Below are 8,767 nucleotides of genomic sequence, written 5' to 3' on the forward strand. Positions count from 1 at the left end.
TACACCTAAATTTCTGGCCTGATCGGTAGTTTCTAGTTGGACCAGTTTGAGCTGATTACTGATATTTAATAGATCTTTTTTGGGTCCAAAGATAAGTACTTCAGTTTTGTTATTGTTCAGCTGAAGGAAATTATGAGACATCCAATTATTAATTTGGATAGGTTCAATATCACCTGGTGACACTGAGATATAAAGTTGAGTATCGTCATAATTGTGGTAGTTAATATTATTGATGGTTATAATCTGGCTTAACAGGAGCATGTAAATGCTAAATAAGAGGGGCCCTAGGATGGAACCCTGGGGGACCCCGCATGTGATTTCTAGATTTTGTGATGAAAATTGGCTAATTGACACATAGAAGTTCCTGTTCTTAAGGTAGGACTTGAACCAGTCGAGTGCTGTACCAGAGAGTCCGGCCCAGCTCTCTAGACGTTCCAGTAATATATCATGATCAACGGTGTCAAACGCCGCACTAAGGTCCAGGAGTACCAATACTGTGGATTTCCCACGGTCATACGGATGTCATTAAACACTTTGACAAGGGCTGTCTCGGTGCTGTGGTGCCTACGAAAACCAGACTGATAAATATCAAAGCGGTTGTTCATTATGAGAAAGCTGTTTAACTGCTGGAAAACAGCTTTTTCAATAATTTTACCGATAAATGGAAGATTAGAGATTGGTCTGTAGTTTTGCACTAATGTGCTGTCTACGTTCTTTTTCTTTAATATTGGTTTGATAACTGCTGTTTTTAAGGCTTTGGGAAAGACACCTGATAGGAGGGATGCGTTAACTATTTGGATCAGATCCTCCCTGAGGACCTTTTTAAGAAAACCTGTCTGTAATATGACAGAGCTTAGATTCTCAATAATTTTATCGAGGCTTGATTGATTTATTGTTTGAAAGTGAGTCATTTTCTTTGCATAAGTGCTAATTGGGCTTAACGTCGGTATTGGGGGTTGAAACTAATGTGCCAATCGATCTTCTGATTTTCAAGATCTTTTCAATAAAGAAGCTGGCAAATTCATTGCAGGCCCTGGTGGAGCTTAGTTCAGGGGCTATTGCCACTGGAGGAGTAGTTAATCTCTCCACTGTAGCAAATAATGTCCTAGCATTATTGTTGTTTCTATGAATAATCTCAGAGAAAAATGACTCCCTTGCATCCTTCAGGGCTAGTTGATACTTATTCAGCCTCTCTTTATATATCTCGCAGTGAACCTGGAGTCGAGTTTTCCGCCATTTTCTCTCAGCACGCCAGCACTCTCTTTTTTCATTACATACCAGTGGATCACTTCTCCACAGAGACTTCTTTTTACTAGAGACAGTTTTAACCTTGAATGGTGCAATCTTATCCATCATGTCTAAGATTTTGGATAGAAAATCATCTGTCAGTTTGTTTACTGAATGTGTGTTGGTGGATGCTGGTGATTTAAACAAGGTGGAAGTGTACATCAGTTTAAAATATTCAGCTGAGTTTTCTTTAAGGAAGCATTTTTTAACAGTGATCTTACTCTGATTAGGTATATTGGCTAAGATGTTGCTATCAAATAAAATGCAGAAATGATCAGATAATGCAATATCAGTAACGGCAATGTTAGAGATATTTAGATCTTTGCTAATAAGTAGGTCCGGAGTGTGTCTTCGATTATGCGTTGGCTCACTAATGTGCTGGATTAGATCAAAGTTATGGAGGACATCATTTAATGCTTTTGTTCCGCTATTTTGAGGCTTGTCAGTATGAATGTTAAAATCTCCCACAATTGCTATCTGGTCATAGTCTAGACATATTGCAGAGCAAAGGTCATTGAAATCATTAAAAACGTTTGTATTAGATTTTGGTGGTCTATATATGTTTAGAAATAAAACTTTGTTTGGTTCATTTATTTCAGTAGCTAAATATTCAAAGGTGCTGAACTCACCTATTGCCTTCTGGTCTCACTAATGAAGTGATAATCAGTTGGGCAAGTCTCTATTAATACAGCTTGTTCTGAATTTCCATCTAACCAAGTTTCTGAAAGAAAGAGAACATGTATATCATGTGAAATGATGTAATCATTGATTAGGAGAGACTTCCCTGATAGAGATCTAATATTTAGTGCAGCTGCTTTAATATTTCTTTCAGTGATTGAGAGATTATTTTTGCACCGTATTATATTCAGATTCTGTACTGTTCGATTATAAGTACTTTTAGTGTGTAAGGATCTGTTGCTTATAATAACTGGTATTTTGCTTTCAGTATATGAAAGCAAAATACCATGAAGAACACTATGAATACTTTTGTAACATACACTTAAATCTCTACTGCAGAGGATTCACATTTGCAGTTGTCTAAAGAATCAGTCAGGAAACAAACTGATCCTGATGAAAATGATAATGACTTAGTTTTTTTGTTGTTGTTTTTTTTGTTTTTTTACACAAATCAACTCTTTTGTAGCTAAAGTTAACACATTTGTTATACTGTTTAATCACAGATTAAGTACCCATATGGAAAAGAAATAGAAAAAACGTATAAAAGACTTGCATCAGATGTGGCCTACTTCATGTAGTGAAGCATACCGGTATAAGGCTTATATGATTTACTCATGAAAGTGGCCACTTTCATATATTGTTTTAGTAAGTATCCAAAACATACAAGTTTCATTTATATAATTTTTCAAGGGATCTTATATCTGTTTTCACCTTTGTATGCTTTTCATACAAGTTTCATATAAGACAGATACAAACTTTATAAGATTTATATATATATTTTCCATATGGGTATCAGACTGAGAAACTGACAGTAGCATTAGTTTGACTTTTCAGACAGTGTGATATTTTCCATTTTTAAAATTCAGTACTTGCTGAAAAAACAAAACAAAACAAAAAAAAACTGTTCATCCATCTGGTTCGTCTGTTAAAATGAAGCGTGCATGACTCCCATGGGGGACAGAAGGCACAGAAGATGTCTGTTTACTTCTGTATTTATGAAAATATGCACAGAAACACTGTACATTTCAGTTTCTCAGCGATCAGTTGGCATCTTTTAAAAGAAGCAGTTAAACAGATCTGCACAGAAGCACCCCTGTAGATCACAAAATAAATTTAGAATGATAGTTTTGTTGTTTAAGTCTTCAACTTTTCTTAGGTTTCAACTTACAAAGAAAGAGAGAGAAAAAAAAAGAAAAGCATGTTAGTATGAAAGCCACTACAGAGACCTGTCTCACCAGTGAGGAAGTGCCATCACTCATGATCTGATGCAGAAAACCATTTCGGGTCCATTATTTCTCTTCCTTACTACTAAGACTACAGTCTCCACCTTCACTCACCTGAGAAGGCCTGAGCGCCAAACCAAGGATATAAATCTACTTCTGAGCCATGGCAGACAAGGTGAGCGATGTGATACTAATAACACAAAGGGGCTGAGAGAAGAGGTAATGTTGGAAAGGTTGTTGGGCTTTAGTTGGGCTTCATCTGTCTTGTCTCCTCTTTTTGGAAGACATCAACCCAGCACAAAATTGCACTGTTCAGCACAGTTCTGGAAACTTCCACTGTTAATGGTGGGATGGATGGCGCATTTTGCGGCATAAGGAATGAAATCGTTGAATCGTTAGGTCGGTCTTAAGCAAATATTACATTTTGCTGTGATTTATTTTGCAGTTTTGTTATTTCTGTGTATTTAAATCAGACAAATACAGCGGCTTCCCTTCTCAGGGTCCAAGCTTTGTGAACAATTTTAAAATATTTTCATGCTGTGATTTGACTTTGATTTACCATCAATCCACTTTTACCAAATAAACAGACACATGCATAAATTATATATATTTATGTGTTTATTTATTTAAAAATGTTATTTAGTTCAGCACACACATTACTTATATATGTTATTTTTTCTAAATGTCAGAAAATAATACACTATAACATACTAGTTGTTATTATAGGTAAGTTTTTATGATTTTTTATTTTATTTTAATATTTTGGGAGGGTTTTTTTTGGTCATTTAAAGGTTTTTTTGTTGTTGCATATGATTTCTCTTTTTTCTTCTTGTTATGCCTGTGAAGCACTTTGAACCGCACTAACCTCTGTGAAAGGTCTTTGTGAAAGGTACAAACAAAGCTTGATTGACTGATTGACTTCAGAGCAAATTGCACAAATAATATGGCAGGCAAGGTGAGCGACAAGGTGAACTGTTTCATGCGCACCTGATAATGATGCCTAAGCGTAAGGTGACAGCGGGATGCTTTTCTTCTAAAAGTTCACTGTCCTGTGACAGGACCCTGTCTCCAATTACAAAACAAAATGCGCTCTTCCATTTCAGTTGTTTTGGGAACTGCCTGTCCCCTCCCATGGCCCTGCTATTCCTGACAGCTGACAGATGTTTCATGGTTTCTTGTGTTAACTCACACTATATCACTTCTTTTAAAGTTCTACCAATGCACTTAAATGGATGGCACTCTGGGGACCAACTCCCACATAGTGTGGGTAAGGAAATAAACCCTGAGCTGCTGGTGATTGCGCCACCAGCAATGTGTCTAATGTCGACGCTTATCAATGGGATTTAACTGAAAATATCACGATACAGGTGAAGAAGAATTTTCCATTTCCCTTATTACTAATTTTAAAAAAAAATCTAAACCACAATTGGTTCTTTTCACAGCTCACTGAACTCTGCTGCCTTATCCTCCAGCTGGCCTCTGGTAGAGAAAGAGGCACATTGCACTACAAGGCATCGCCTCAATATTAGTGTCAGTTTAATAGAAATAGGGGGCGGAGGTATTTCAGATGACGAAGAAAATTCAGGAATTTTAAAAACACAGTTATTCCTCAAGGATGAGGCAGCCGAGGCTAGTGAAGTTGTTGCTATGCAGGCAGCCCAACACTTATTAATGCCGCAGACCACTTTGGAATTTCTTCTTTAGCTCACACAAACTTTTAATTACATCTCTAATCAACACACAAGTATAATGTCTTCTGATCGCATGCTTTAAGTCTCAGAAATAGCTCCTATTTTCACTTGAGTGCTTTCTGCGTGTACTTATTTTTGTTATTCCAAACAGTTTCTTACTCTTCTGACGATTCAGTTGTTGGTGTTGATTCTCAATCTGTAGCTTTTCTTTCACCACCTGAGCTTCACTGCTGAATTTCTCGACTACTAATGAGGTATTCTCTTAATTACAATTCCTACAATCCAGAGCAACAAAATAGTGATGGATCAAAAACCGGTGGGATAAATGAACACCACATGGTTTGAAACAGATGGCTTTTTCAGGAACGTACTAATAGAAATGAAATCTCAAGGCCCACATGTACCACATTAATATTCTAATCGGGGGGGCATGGCCCACGCTTTACTATTGAAAATTCCTTTAACAAACAATTACAAGAAAAATTAATCATTTGGTTTAATGTTTTAGTTTTCATTTTGCACATGGGACTGAGACATTTCGGAATCTCTCCTCAGCTCAGCCTTATGCAGGAGATCCTTTTTCTGCTGTTGGATTTTATAGACAAATGGAAGTCAGAAAATAGGAAACCTCTCCCTGGGTTCCATTTCATGCATTTAGCTGGTTACTAGACGAGGCCAGGTGGGTTTTTTTAGCCACACAACAGCCTGTGTTTCAAGGTCATAGTTCAGTCTAAGCTCAGCATGACCCCCACTCATGTAAGTGCACTAGGTTTGCTTTATGAAGCGTGTTACTCAATGTGATGGCCACCCTTTGCGATAATGTTGTATACCATTTCTATATAGTAGCCCCTGCTGATGAAGTCTGGTTACCTCTAATTGGCTCCTGCTTGCTGCCCCTGCCTCTATGACCCTTTCATCTTCATTAACATGAAGATGATATTCTCTCTTTATAGACAGACAGTATTCCTCCATCACTCTACATCCTCCTCTGCTCACCCCATGCACTTCTGTCTGCAGAAAGAAAAAAAAACGGAGAAGCATTGATTTTCTAAAGCTGCCATTTGATGCAGAATGATTTAGCAGCCCCCACACCCCTCCCTTGGTATGAACTCTACGGTTGAGCCTGTCCAGAGCAGGGCAGGGCTGAATAACTCAGACTTGCTGATGGATTTGGATGAGACCTTGTCCGCCCTCCTGTCTCCATAGCAGCATAATGATGGCAGCAGCGCCAGTTATAGTGCACACGATGCAGACAGAGATCCATATAGATAAGAGGAACAAATCACAGCTAGTGTCTTTCAGTGTAAATTAATGTTCATCCCCTTGAATTACACAGCCAACCTGTGCCTTATCCGCAATTATCAACACTCCATGACCACATAAAATCTAGTTCAACTAAAGCAAGAGAATACAAGAGGCCTATCATCAAGTCAAGAGTGTAATCTGATACCATGGTACTAACGCATGAGGATTTACCACCCCTGCAGTCACAAAGTGGAGTTCAACTGTTTTGACAGAGCAGCAGAGATACGTTAAACAACTGCAGACTTATCTAATATATCTGGGTAGGTTTGTTGTTGCACACATAATGTAATAACAGTAAGCTTCAAAAAAGTTATAGCATGGCTCTAGACCAGCGGTCCCCAACCCCCGGGTCACAGCCCCGTACCGATCCATGAATCGTTTGGTACCAGGCAGCGAGAGTTGAGGCTCAGGTGTGAAATTCATGGTTTTCAGGATTTTTAGCGTTATTTTTTTAAATCATTTTTATCATTAACTCCATTTCCCTGGGTCTTCTTTTGTTGTATTTATCCACGACACTTTTAAAAGGCAGGTCTGTGAAAAAGGAGTTTTTCCTTCCCACTGTTGCCAAGAGCTTGCTAATCACGGTTGCTGGGTTTTCTCTCTTTACTTTACAACATGAAGTGTGTTGAGGTGACTGTTCTTGTGATTTGGAGCTGTATAAATCCAGTCAAACTGAATCGAATTATTTCATGTGCAGCTAACCTCATTCTACAACTATGTGTAATATGTCATTCATTGGACAGTGATGGACTAAAGAATCCATTTAGCTGTTATCGTGTTTTAAAGAAGCTGTCTATAGGTGATTATTTTGAAAAGTGATTGATGGAGAGCTGACAAGAGGTCCCAGCTCATACACAACTAATAATAGTGCAGGTGCATGCAGGAAATTGTCGAAAAGAAAAACTGCTTTCAGCCAAAATGGATAGCACAATACCCCAGTTGTGGTATAAAAGATGTTTTGCTGCACTGTTGGCAACTTGGCATGTCCATTGTAGGCAACTCGAAATATTTTACTCGTGTGTGTATGACACTGAGGAGTACAGAGCAGACATGAATCCTGAAATGGCAGATAAAATGTTGGTGTTATAATAACATGCATAACATTCACATTATTACTATTCCAGCCTTTGAAGTTTTACAACTATAAGAAGAAAAACCTTCAGGGTCAGATTAATGACCTGAAACAGCCTCCTGAATAGTTTCAGTGACTGAAAACACACAATGATTGTTATGCTCTATTTTTAATTATTTTGTTAATTAACAACATTTTATTTTAATGTTTCGATACAATATGACCTATTTCGTCAGCCCCGGCTTGTGGCAGAGATTAAGGTACTCTCAGAGAGTTGAGACTTAAGTGCACAACCATGGCGTGAAAATCGGCAGCACCAATACTACCAGTGAAACTCTTTGGCTGGTGGGCTGTTTTGGAGAAAGAGAAATGCGAAAACAAACAATATTTATGCAGTAAAGTGTCACGCAGTATTTCAAAAGCAGAAAGGTCTGAAATATATCAATATCGCCTCTGGATGTCAAAGCTGTTTGGGCTTTATCCTTTTTGCTGCTCAACGCAGAGTTTAACATCAGCCAAAGGTGGATGTAGGGTGATTTTCCAGTTTAAACACAAGGGAAGGCGAAGGAAGCCTTAGAAATAGGCTCTATTCTTTAGCAGTTTAACATTCTGGGCATGCAGCAGCACAGAGATGAGAGAGAGGCTCAAAAGGTTTAGTTTGGGTTGCAGAATGAAAAAGCATCAATGTGTGTATGTGTGTGTATATGTATATATATAGTAATAAAAATGTTGAGGTTGCTCTCTAATTATTAGAGAAAGGATGGTTCAGTAGGTTTAATAATATTTTCCAAATCAGTTTAGCATGGCTATAAATGAAGCTGACTGCAAGACCGACAATGAGTCATGCAAACCTCATTAGGCTTTTCTTTTTGTGAGTGTGCGTGTGTAGTAGTTATACCATTTAACTATAATGCAGATTATGAGATAATAGCTTATTAAAATTCAAAGTTCACTGTGGTTGTGGAAATTAATTTCAGGTATGGAGCATAGCTTTTTGTAACATTTACGTTTGCCAGACTTCCTTAATTGCACGACAAACAGAATTAGCCCAGTGGATAAGCTAATATAAAACTGCAGCGCTGTCATTTTCAGGGTGGCTGATGAATGTTGCAAGTAATGTCCACATGATTGTTATAAATGAGACAGTCAGTTTGCTAAAAATATTTTTTATTGTCGGGATTAAGCATTAAATCACCCTGAAATGGCAATATCCTGTGTAATATGGTCTCGTACAATGAAAGGTACAATGATTCTCTATATTTTCTTTAAAATGCTTTCAGTGTGGACTTGAAGGATTAAAATTTGCCACTGAACCGGTCTAATAAACCCCAAAACTTTCCGTTTCATTTACTGTTCACTCAATTTACTATTTAACCTTTTTCACTTTAGAAAATAAAGATCAGAAACTTCATTCACAAAGGCTTTCTTTGGTAAAGTCTATAATTGACAATTATTGCACACTGCTTTGGACAGGTGCAATTATTTGTTTCATGAAAAAGGACACATGACTG

The 8,767-nt window shown here is 37.7% G+C and overlaps 1 long non-coding RNA gene across 2 annotated transcripts in view; it reads right to left on the reverse strand.

Annotated features, from left to right (window-relative positions):
* LOC147311849 (uncharacterized) overlaps nucleotides 1–7,296 on the reverse strand; it is a 30,230-nt gene extending 22,934 nt beyond the window's left edge. The window contains exons 1-2 of one of the 2 annotated variants that reach the window (XR_015125387.1): nucleotides 5,750–7,296; nucleotides 1,917–2,008 (exon numbers count right to left, since the gene is read on the reverse strand). This is a non-coding gene — a long non-coding RNA (uncharacterized LOC147311849). Of the gene's footprint in view, nucleotides 1–1,916; nucleotides 5,727–5,749 lie in introns of those variants that run through there. The other variant, XR_015125386.1, reaches the window with a different exon arrangement.
* Between the last annotated feature and the right edge of the window lie 1,471 nt (nucleotides 7,297–8,767).

This window comes from Aulonocara sp. 'chitande type north' Nkhata Bay, linkage group LG16 (assembly GCF_057382095.1).
Source record: "Aulonocara sp. 'chitande type north' Nkhata Bay isolate Kocher_YH1m ecotype deep benthic linkage group LG16, A_spYH_male_GT1.1, whole genome shotgun sequence".
Classification (NCBI taxonomy): Eukaryota; Metazoa; Chordata; class Actinopteri; order Cichliformes; family Cichlidae; genus Aulonocara; species Aulonocara sp. 'chitande type north' Nkhata Bay.